Raw genomic sequence first — 12,671 nt, 5'->3', positions numbered from 1 at the left:
TACTGCCAAAGTAATGGTGTGTGACTTCTGAGGTGTGTATTTGTGCATTGAAGCTTCTGTATTGGCATCTTAGATCACTCTCTCTGGGGAGGAAGCCCCTTGCCATATCATAAGAACACTCAAACAACTCTGTAGAGAGACCTTGAGGCTTAGCTAAACAGCTCGAATATTTTGCCAGGTATGTAGTAGTGGATATTTCACTTGAGTCAAACCTTTTAACAAGTACAGGAATGACTGACATGGAACAGAACCTCATGGCCAGCCCTGAGCTAGAGACTGCCCAGCAAAACCATTCCTGAATCCCTGACCCAAAGAAACTATGGGAAACAGTAAATGTTTATTGCTATTTCAAGGCACTGATTTTGGGGGTGGGAGGTTTATTTGTTATGCAGTAACAGATAAATAACTACAAATATTGGTAGAAGAGAATATACTTTAAAAAGTGCAATATGTCATAGGTTTGAGAAATATTGGTTATAAGGACTATCAAATTATATGGCTATTGATGTGGGAAACGGATATATTGGGGGAAAGGAAAGTTTTAAGTTATTCACCACTTAAAGACTAAGTATGAAAGTCAGTGAGCCTCCTTTGAAACTTATAAAAAGATTCTTAGCTCCTGCAGCCAGAGGGCAGAGAAAACTGAAGATTGGGCTTATAAGAGTAACAGAGTTCCAAAAGAGATCATTTCTGGAAGGCTAATATAGGAACACTACGCGTGAAGCAGTGGGATGATGGACTTGAAGTGGGGATATTGTGTTGATGCATGAAAATGTCTTGAATCTCCAGATTCTCCAGAGCTTTTTAGATCAGAAAAAGTGGCCCACCCTCCCTGTTCAAGGACAGTACTCTTCCATTGTCTGAAAATTATGCATAGGTGTGTTTGCAGCACAATCCATCTGCCTCTCAGGATCTACCTCGCATTATATCTTTTCAGGTAATGCAGTAGGCCCCTCTTCTCCATGGAGGATATGTTCCAACACCCTCAGTGGATCCCTGAAATCACAGATAGTACCAAACCTCATATATGCTAAAGTTTTTTCTAAACATATACCTATTATAAAGTTTAATTTATAAATTAGGCACAGTGAGAGACTAAAAACAATAATTAACAATAAAATAGAACAATTATAATAATATACTAGCATCACTATCCCACTATGCTTTGGGGCTATTATTAAGTAAAATAAGGGTTATTTGAACACACCAAGACACTACCACAGTCAATCTTATAACCAAGAAGGCTACTAAGTGACCACCAGGTGGGCAGCGTATGAAGTGGGACTATGCCAGACAAGCGAATCATTCAAGTCCTGAATGGAACAGAAAGAAACAAAGTAAGATTTCATTACGCTACCCAGAACAGTGTGCAACTTAATTAACACTTGTAAATTATTAATTTTTGGAATTTTCTATTTAATATTTTGGGACTTCAGGTAACTGAAGCCCCAGAAAGTGAAACCACAGGATAAGGGGAACTACTGTAACTGAAATTGAGCCTCAACATAACCCAGCCAGGGAAGGACTGCAGTGTGCTAAAGAAGGAAAGAGTCTATGTTTCAAAGGCATGACAGGACCTAACCAACATATACCAACAGATGGCAGGGCAGTATGTACAAAATTGGGTTCTGAGGATGCTGGATTAAGGAGGGTAGAATATAAAATTGGATTAGGAGGAGTTGATTAATGTGGAAACACTCAGCCACCACATAGGACTTAATGCCCTGGAAAATGACCTTGGGAGATGCAGATAATACATTGCTAAGATAGCTCTTGGAAGTTTGTTGAAAGTTATGGCCCATGCTAAGTGAAGTATATTTATCAGGGTATTCTGGCAGATGAGGAAGAAGAAATAAAGAAAAGTTGAGAGTAATGGTCATGTACAGTGCATACATTTCATGAGGGCAGATGATAAGGAACGTGCAGGTGAGAGGAGAACCAGTACCACTGAGAAGTTCAATAATAGCTGTCCTCTATAGGCCAGGGCCAATGATAGGAGATGCATCTATAGAACTGTCCTTCCTGATAACAGTGGGGATGATAAGGGCTGAAATAATAACAGAAGCAGCATGGTGGGAGCAATTATTGCAATGAGCACTAAGGTTGAGGTGGAAGCTGAGAGCACATATAGTAATTATTAAAATGTTTGCTTCTTTTTACCTTTTTTAAGTGAATAAAGTAGGCACAGGTCTGGAAACTGGGCAAGGGATGAACCATGGAGGATGACAATGGACTGTTAAAAATTCAACCAGTCTTAATTGTGGCTGCTTTACCAGATATGGTGTATTTGCTAAGGAAGATTAATAAAGCCTCAGATACATTCTATAATATATGGCCACTAATCTGGTGAATTTAATTTTTTTCTAATCCTATTAGAAAGATCAGGAACAGTTCATATTCATTTCACACACACAATGTCATTTACATATATTTTTTTCCTTGGGGCTATGTTAAATCTCCCATTTCCTGTCCAAAGGACTTGGACCATATGGATACTCTGAAGAAAATGACATTTGTCTACTATATCAATGATATCATGTTAGTTAGACTGAATAGATCAAGAAGCGGTGACTATGTCGGAGACCAAGCTACAGATTCTTCAGAGTCTATAGTAAACAATCCAATCAGTTATGAGACCATATACATTCTAACCTGGACTAATGAGCATGATGCTCTCGTTAATGGTACTGTATTGTTTACTTGAAATGTGCTAAGAGAGATCTTAGCATCTCACCAAAATAAAATTTCAAAAGTAACTATGTGAGATGCTGGATGTGTTAATTAACTTGATTGTGGTAATCATTTCATAATATATACACGTATCAAATCATCACATTGTAAACTTCACCTATATACAATTTTACCTGTTAGTTGTACCTTGATAAGGCTGGAAGAGTAGAAGAAAAAGCAAGAATGAATGACCTAGTCAGCTGATGTTAGCCAGACTGTTCATCAGCAGCCCCAGTACTTGCACAATAGATGCATGAATGGCATAGCCTGATGAAGGAATGGACAATCTGCATGGGACCAAAAGCCTGAGCTCTCCCTCACTGAAGCTTATCTAGCTATTTCCACTGTCAAATGTCCAGCTCGCAAGGAATAGAGTCCAACTTGTGTATAGTATCGTATCTCAAGGACAACTTGTGTATAGTATCGTGTCTCAACGACATCAATTTTAATGGCAAGTTGACAATATCGGAACCCTTCTTCCTTGGGGGCAGCAACTCATCTTATACAGAATCAACATGCATTCTAAGTATGGACTTGCATCTCTTGCTTGCAGGACCTCACCCACCACCATTAGCTGAGAGTGCACAGAGTTTGATTACCAACACAGGATCCCACATGACATCACATTGGACCAAGGAACACTCTAGAGTAAAGAAGTGTAGTAGTGGGCACATAGCATGGGAGCCATTGATTATTATAGCATACTGCTCCACCCAGCTGGCCTGATAGAATAATGGAATAGTGCAATTACAGCCAGCTTGGAGATGATAAACTGTGAAGATAAGACCCTATCCTTCATAAAATAGGATACTTCATGATGCAGTATATAACCTAAACCAATGACCATTATAAGGTTCTCTGTCTTTAATTTTAGAATACCTGGATCCAAGACCCAAGGAAAGAAAACAGGCGTGGTCTTGTTACCATTACTTTTATTGGCTTGGGAAATTTGTGCTTCCCATACCTGCAAGTTTAGGGACTGTAATACCTAAAGGGAAGTGCTTTCAGCAGGAGACATTATACTAACCTTTGAGCTGCAGTTGCTGCCTGATCACTTTGGTCTCTGCATGTCAGGACACCAAGAGCAAAGAAAGAAATTACTATGCTAGCAGGGATAATTAACCTTGGTCATCGGGAGTAGAGAGAGTTGCTGTCATACACTAGGGTCAGGAAGGAATATGTTCAGTACTCATGTGATCCACCTGGGTGTGTCTTGATACTCCCTTGCCAATTTTGATGGTAAATGAAGAAATGAAGTAACCACAGATGGATAAAGGTATGGTGACAATGAGTTCAGACCTCTTGACAATGAGATTCTGGCTCATCACCGTAATAAGATAAGGCATCTAAACCTGCATGTGCTAACCAAGGGAATTTAAAATGACAGAGATGGGAGAGAATGATTATCAGTTGCAGACTCAAGACCAACTACAGCAGCAGTGTCTGATGTTCATACAACTAACACTCTTCTTTTAAGTTTCATCAGGAAAAGACAACCAACAGAACCGTGAAGGAGTTCCTCCCAGGAAGTGGATGGAAGAAATGCCAAGAATGGTCTCTTTTTTTTTTTTTTTTTTTGGAGACAGGGTCTCACCTTGTCACCCAGGTTGGAGTGCAGTGGCCTGATCTTAGCTCACTGCAGCCTCGACCTCCTGGGCTCAAGCAATCCTCCCACTTTAGCCCCCCAAGTAACTGGGACTACAGATACACACCACCACTCCAGGCTAATTTTCTTTTTGTAAAAACAAGGTTTTGCCATATTGCCCAGGCTGGTTTTGAACTCCTGAGCTCAAGCGATCAGCCCATCTTGGCCTCCCAATGTGTTAGGATTAGAGGCAAGAGCCGCAACTCCTGGCAAGAATAGTCTATTGAATACTGTAATGTGCTATCCATGTCTATACTTTGGTACTCGTCAGTCCTTCAGTTGTGGGAAATTGCCCCCAGATGAAGACACCCAAGACCATGCTTCCTCTGCAGGACCACTCCTTATCCAATTACAAGTAGATGCTGGAATTAAAGAACCAGACTCCTCGCCATGATTTGAGACAACTCTAAAGGCCTTCCCAGCTCCCGAGCTCTCCAGAAGACAGGCTGAGGTTTTTATTGTGACTGCATCGTAGCTCAATTTCCTTCACTTCTACAGGTGTTAATTCCAAAAACAATCCCCAATAAACTTCTTGCACATAAGTCTCCATTTTTACGTCTCTTTTTCAGGAATACCTGCCTACACCATGAAATTAGTTACTATGATTATTACGATTTTCACCAGGCACTTAGCATATTAATTTTATTCTACTTCCCCCAAACAAAACTGTAAGGCTACTATTAAAGTAAAGCCATTACAGTCAACGAAATTGAGACTTAGAAACATCAAATACCTTACCTATTGTCACACAGGCTATAACTGGTGGAGACAGGATTTGAGCGAGGTCAGCCAATTTCTCAAGCCTGTGAGGTTTTATGAGTGATCAAGTACCGCTGTCAGAAGCAATAGCATGAACAAAGATATGTATCTTTGAGCTTGGGGGAATGAGAAAAATTAGGGAGAGATAAGTCTTAGAAAGACAGAAGAGTTCAAATTGGAATAAACCATAAATGCCACAGCCAATATGGATTTACCCAAAAATTGAACCAGTTCTGTAGAATTCTCCATTATTCTCATCCCAAAGAAGGAAAAACAGTATGCCTTATTGACAGGGATAAAGCTAATAGAAAAGCTACATTTGCACCCTTAATTCTGTTATATCCTTACCAGGTATGAGGAATGGCATGATAGAAGGAGAAGTGGATGGCAATAGCACAGAAACAAATCCAAAACCCTCCTTCTCAGGGATTATGGGGTGAAGGTGCCAGTCGTGGAATGCTGCACTCTTATTCTCCTGTGTTTATTCAGCCCTGGGGCTGAGGTTTGCCTTGGAGTTGTAACCTTTATAAGGGGTTTGCTTAATGACAGAATTATTCAACTGCATACCTCACCCCAATTAGAAAGAGGCTGTTTGGATTCTAATTGACCTTGACACAAGTCTGCTTAAAGAGATTCCCCAAGAATTATAGAGCTACTTTCAGAGTTTGACTTGGCCAGGAATATGAAATGTAACACGGTTTTTCGAATTTTCTGCACTTACTATGAAACGACCAAGCCACAGGTATCAAACATGCTTTGTTTTTGTGTTATAATCACATTACAAATTGAACATTTCCACATGTGCAAGTTGGCAAATCTGAAATGAATGATTATGAAGATTATAATTACATCTATCAGGTATATATGGCCAACATATTTTCACTCACACAAAAGTATATTTTCCCTACTCCCTAGACATCCATGTATAGTGTGTTTATAGGATGTAAAACCATCATCCTATATATAAACCAAAAATGTATTTTTTAAACAGTTATTGCCAGGTCAGGTGATAAGTCAACATAATATTTGGAAGGTGTAAATACCAGGAAGGGATAGAGATTCCTAAGCTAACCATGAGGAAATGACTAACAATAATAGGTTGAAATCAAGAGAACATAATTTGGACTGAATATCAGGAGGAGAGAAAATAAGCTTCCTGGCTACAATAACTGTTAGGCTCTGAAATAATTCTTAAGGGAAGCAGAGTTCTCTTCCTTACCCAGGACTTTGGAAATGAGGCATGCTTTCTTGGAGTCCCTTCTAACAAGCAGTTTTGCTTGGGGAGAGGAAGGAGATCTTTTCCGTTTCTGTTTTCAGAGACTTGATATTAAATCTCAAAAATCATTATGTAATTGCCCTTTAAATGTTCACCAAACCACCTTTGAGCATGATCCTGCATTTACGTTGTAGCAAACATTATGTCTCCTGTTCCTTCACTTCCAAGAAAAATCCATCCCATGGTCGCACAGTTTGCAGCAACCAGGAATTATTTTCAGCTTAATCCTGAAGACCACTTGGTAGTCTTTCACTCATCTGAGTACATCTCCCAAACACTGCAATAAAGAGTTCTCTAAGAATTGCAGCTAACTGCCTTAGTTAGGCGTACTCTCCTCATTTGTCTCAATCCTGCTTTTCCCTAGTTCACAGAGAAAGTGAAAGCCTAGAGTATGAACAACTGTTAAGCTCCCTCTCCACCTACAAATTGATCTACATTCATAGCTTCCCTCCCTCCCTCCTTGCAAAGGCCAAGGCCCTCTTCACAGATCTCTGCACTAGATCCTAACCCCTCTTAACCTCCTGCAGGGACTTGCTCTGTGAGCTACTCCACTCTTTCCGAGCTCTCAAATACTCTATCTCCCCATCTCTTCCTCTCTCAAGGATGTGTTTTACCCCCAGGCATATAAATATGCCTTTTCCCATCCTTTCTCTGGGTGGGGATGCTTCTCCAGTCAGTTCTCTAGAGGGCAGAGCACACTGCTGGTGGGCATACCTCAAGCCAAGGAGTGGCCATAGGGTGGGTGTTAGCAGGGAAAGAGGTGTGGACAGAGTTTGGACTTGTAACTGCAGTGGTCACACACACACACGTGTGTATACAGAGCTCCTCACAATATAAAGTTTACTGGGGTGGGAAGAAAAAGGAAGATCTTGTATTTGAAGTACAGGGTATTCAGATTGACCTCTCCAAACAATCATATTCTAGAGCAGAACTCAGGAATGCAAGAGTTTGAAATTCAAGCCTGGTCTTCCAGGTGGTTATAAGGTATATTTTTCAAGTTGGGAGTATAGAACACATTTAATAGTTCTTTCTGTTGGTTCCTAGCTTTGAGATGTTATACATGTGGTAAGTTTGCCTCCATTCATACTTTTGACTTGGGCCCTGGAAATACAAGAGATGGGCTTCCTGAAACAACCGTAATCTGGCTTATTTACCTCTATCTTGCAACTCCTATTGTTGAAGTTATCGATAATGTTTTTCTGGTTCTGTCCATTTGACACTTGACCAATACCTCCTCAAAACTCTCCTCTCTCAGTATCACATGACCGTCCCAGTTTTCTCCCTTTTTCTCTGCCCTTTCTTATTTGTCTTTCTTGGGTGCTTAGTATGTCATCAGTCATTGAAATAGTAAAATTTCCCAGAATTTCTGTTTTTGGGCATGATCACCACAGACCTCTCTCCTAGTGGGAGCTTTCTAGATTCTAAATCTGATCATATTCTGGTACTGTGAAACTCTACAGTGGCTCCTCATGATGGCCTGCAGTATAAACCCACACTCTTCTCATCAGTTGAGGGATTTATAATCATCTGGCTTCTCCAGCCTCATCTGCTACTCCCTTCCTGTATGCGTCCAACTCCATCCAAACTGCAGCTCCCTGAGGCCAGCATTGTCTTTCATGCTTTGGGCTGTTACCTAGGGGTTTCTTTTGCCTAGAATATGCTTACCTCCATTGTCTATCTGGTTAAACTATACACCATCCTTTGGAGTTCATCTTACCCATGTCTGCGCAGCATCTGGAGACTTACTTGGGTAGAATTTTGTGTGTATGTTCACAGACAGTTTCATAAAGGCTTCACACTTTCTCCTGTGTTGGGGGAAAAAAATCCATAAACTCCTCCTCTCCCACCCCCATAATGAAGAGTGAGATGTATTTCCTTCCAATGTATATGCTAACTTTTACAAGACTTTAATTGCAGCTTATAGACAATTCTGTTTTCAGCACTTTACCATGATATCATAAGAATTTTTCTATGTTATCTTGTGGTAGCAAAGCATTATAATTGTCTTTAAAATGCATTACTAAAATGTTTTTACCAGTAACATAATATGATCAGACCTGTGATTTGAAAAATAAATGTGTTAATGATATAAAGGACTGATGTGTGAATAGACTGGAACCAGGAAACCAGATAGAAGTCTATTTGATCAGGCAAGCAAGAGATGAGGAGTAGAACATCGTAGAGCCAGGGAGAAAAAGGGGGAAAAGGAAGACACTGGAATAGATACAAGAGAACTTTGTGAGGAGGAACTGGCAGACCTCAACGAAAGATTCCATGCGGCAGAAAAGGTGGAGACAGGTGTCTCTATTAGATGATGCTATGAACCAAACTACAGAGGAAACATTACGGAAGGTAGTTTCCTGGAGAACAGTGAATTGAGTTTCTGCATTAATATAACCATTTGGGGAGTCTTCATGCAGACAATAATTGAATGATTGATATTTTAATAACTCTGAAAGACAAATTAGAGGAAATGTATAGAATGTATACATTGATGTCAATGGTAAGGACTGTCAGGTAGATTAGAAAAGATTAAGATATTCTTTGGTTAAGCATTAACTCCTGGAAAACAAGAGCTAATAAAAAATAAAATGTAAAGCATTAGAGATCTGTGAATAATATTTATATAATCATATGCAAAATATATTTATTATCATAATTTTTAAACACAATTCAGAGCTATTCAGTAATTGTTACGTAACTATATTGGGAAGACAGGAGGAAGGAGTATGGAGGGATTGCATGGACAACTAAATTTTTATTTTCCATAACAGAAATCTGAAGAGAGTATCTAAAGATGAAAACAATGAATAAATAGCAATATAAGAATGTTATTTATAAATGAGTAAACACCTAAAAGGCTTGAAATTGAATGCACACTGAAGTAGGAAAAAGGAATAAGACAAGAAACTAATGGATTTTAAAAACATTTATTATAAAATATGTAAAATAAATTGACTTTTAAAACTTGATAGTAATGAACTAGCAAGCAGAGTAAAGGTAAAATGCTATATTTACTGGTATGCATACATATATGTCAACGTATTTTAAAGCACAGTTAGGAATACAAATCATAAGTGCCAGCTCAATCAATTGTCATAAAACAAACACACCCATCTAGCCATCACCCAAACTAAATGGAACATAATTAGCACCCAGAAATTCCATCTTAAGCTCTCTGTATCATTAGTCCTTTCCTCCTATGCAAAAGTAACCACTATTCTCACTACTGTTATCATAGATTAGTATTGCTTTTTAAAACTCAATTTAAGTTGAATAACACAGTATGTATTCTTTGCATCTAAATTATTTCACTTAAAATTGTGTTTGGGAAATTCATCTATGCTGTCGCATGTAGCTGCAGTCATTAATTTTTAATGCTATATAGTATTTTCCTATATACAAATACCACAATCACTGGTTTACTCATCTATTCTATTGTTGATGTATACTTAGAATGCTTACAGTTTACAGCTATTAAGGTTGCTGTGAACACCTTTGTAAATGAATTATGGTGCATATGTGTACACATTTCTGCCGAGTAGCTAGATCATATGGGATAATAGACATTCAATTTTAATAGATAACATTTAAACCATTTTCTAAAGGGGTTATACCAATTTATATGCCCACCAGAAATGTAGGAGAGTTACCATTGCTCTGCATCTTACCAACACTTTATATTGTCAGTCTTAATTTTGTAAGTCTGGTACGTGTGAAGCAGTATCTCACTGGGCTTTTTAACTGGTATTCCTTGATTTCTGATGAAGTTGAATATTCAGATTCCTCTTGTGTGAAGTGTCTGTTTATGTATTTTGCCTATTTTTCTATTGAGGTTGTCTATCTTTTTCATATTAATTAGTAGGAGTTTATCAAATATTTAGACCACAGATTATTGTAACCTATTATCCTTTTGGTTAGAAATTTTGCACCCATTTAAGACAAATTTTCTATATTAAAGTCATAAAGATATTTTGGCTATATGTTATCTTAAATTTTTGTTTGTCTTTTACTTTTACATACAAAATTAACCTGGAATTGATTTTATTTTTTGGTATGGGATGAGGTAGGTATCAATGTTACCTAAATTAATTTGTGAAATTAATGAATTCCAGTTTAAAAAAACACAAGTCAATAAGACTTTATGAAACTGTACATGCTGATTTAAAAATCCATTTTAAACGAACAAGTGATAACATCCAAGAAATTCTGAAATTTTTAAATAATTGTAGGTTGGCTCACTAGTTGTGCAGATTGTGCACTGGACAATTTTGGAGGGTGAAGGAAAGGGAGGTATCATTAACCATATAATTTATACAAAAATGGTTCTGAGAATGAGCTTTGTACAATCTGTATAACTGCACAGAAAAGCTCTGAAACTTATAAAACCTATTATAAGGCTATATTGATTAAAACTGTGTTACTGGTTTATCAGTAGGTTGATTGGGTAATGAAAAGGGCAAAGGTCACCAAATTAAACCAAAATTTATATAAAAATATAATATATGAAAGGGAGACATTTCAAATCAGTGGTGAAAAGACCAATTATTATTAAATAATGTTTAGGAAACTTAACAGAATCTCTACCTTGTAATCAGATCTTACCACAAAACAAAGTTTAGATGGAACAAAATAGAAGTTTAAAATTCAATGTGGAACATTAGTCTGTATATGAGTAAACCTAAAAAGAGAAAAGACTGACGAATTCAACTAGAAAAATACACAATCTTCACAAAGTGAAAATTAAAAATAACAAAAGATTAGCTAACACAGTTATAATTATAAGACCCCCTTGGAAAACAAAACCACCTAATAGAAAAACAGGCAAAACGTAGAAAGAAGTAACTAAGCAGACACCTTATAAATATTTTTTTAAACCCTGATAGTCTTAAAATATATGAAAAGATTCACACCACTTCACTCATAATGAAAAAAAAAAAGCATCATATTTTATCATCTTAGATTTCCAAAGATGCAAAAAAAGAGAAGCTGGATTATTTGATGTGGGGAAACAAGCACCCTCACATACCAATGGTGGGAATGTAAACCTGTGACAACTCTTTAGAGGTGCATCTATTGCCTATAATCTTTGACCTTGCAATTCTGTGGCTCTTTATCAAGATATTAACTAAACTACTGTTCCCTATAACAAAATATTAGAATCACCCAAATGTCCAGTGGTAGGAGACTAGCCAATCAAATTATGATACAATGGAATATTAGGTACTTGAAAAAAAGAGAAGTGGAGAAGGAGAACAAGAAGAAGAGAGTTTTATTTGAATTTATATGCAGTGATCTCAAGTAAATTAAATGAAAAATTAAAAATACATAGTATGCTAGCACTTGTGAGAAAAATAAGAGGAGTAATATGCGTATCTTCTAGAAAAATATCCAAGAATCTTATAATAGAATTTGCATATTTGAAGGGGAACCAAGTTGCCAAGTGAGAAAAGGAAGCTTATTTTTTTACTGTACTCTTTTAGAACTTCCAAATTTTCACCAGGAGTAAATGCTACCTATTAAAAAGATGAATGAAATACTTAATATAAATTAAAAAGATCAGGAGGCTGAGGCAGGAGAATCTCTTCAACCTGGGTGGCAGAGGTTACAGTGAGCCGAGATCGTGCCACTGCACTCCAGCCTGGGGGACAGAGCAAGACTGTCTCAAAAAAACATTGAAAAGAAAAATATAATGAGGGATTACAGTGAAACTCAACTGATTATTGCTACTATTTATTGAACATGAATTTGCACCAAATTCTTCATGTGCAACTGATGTTTGTATTCTTCCCCAAAACTATTTGGTGGTTATTGCTATTCCCATTTCACAGTTGAAGAAACTGAGGCTCAAAGAGAAAATAACTTACTGTGGTCATGTATGAGTTAATAACAGAGGTATATTTCTTACCTGGGTGTGTCTGGTTCAAACCATGTGCATTTTTCACTGTACTTCCTCTTGCTATGACAAATTTATCTCAGATAAATGGAGATTCTCTTTAAAGCTAACTTGTTAATACCACATCCCACTGGTCAACTGCTAATCCATCTGTCATTTCACTTGCCCTCTGCATTCCCTTTCCGTCCTTTCATACTCACACAAACTCGTGTACATACAGAAATGACTGCTTGGAAAACAACCACCTACCGTGAAGTGACCCAGAACTTTGCACCGTTCCATGGATAATTGTAGGAAACCAACAAATAGTTTTCTTGTTCAAGACATATGTGAGTAATTGGTCAAAGTTAAGTGGCATTCATCCT

Source organism: Theropithecus gelada, chromosome 2 (genome assembly GCF_003255815.1).
Source record: "Theropithecus gelada isolate Dixy chromosome 2, Tgel_1.0, whole genome shotgun sequence".
Taxonomy (NCBI): domain Eukaryota; kingdom Metazoa; phylum Chordata; class Mammalia; order Primates; family Cercopithecidae; genus Theropithecus; species Theropithecus gelada.
Note: the sequence above shows the minus strand (reverse complement) of the source record.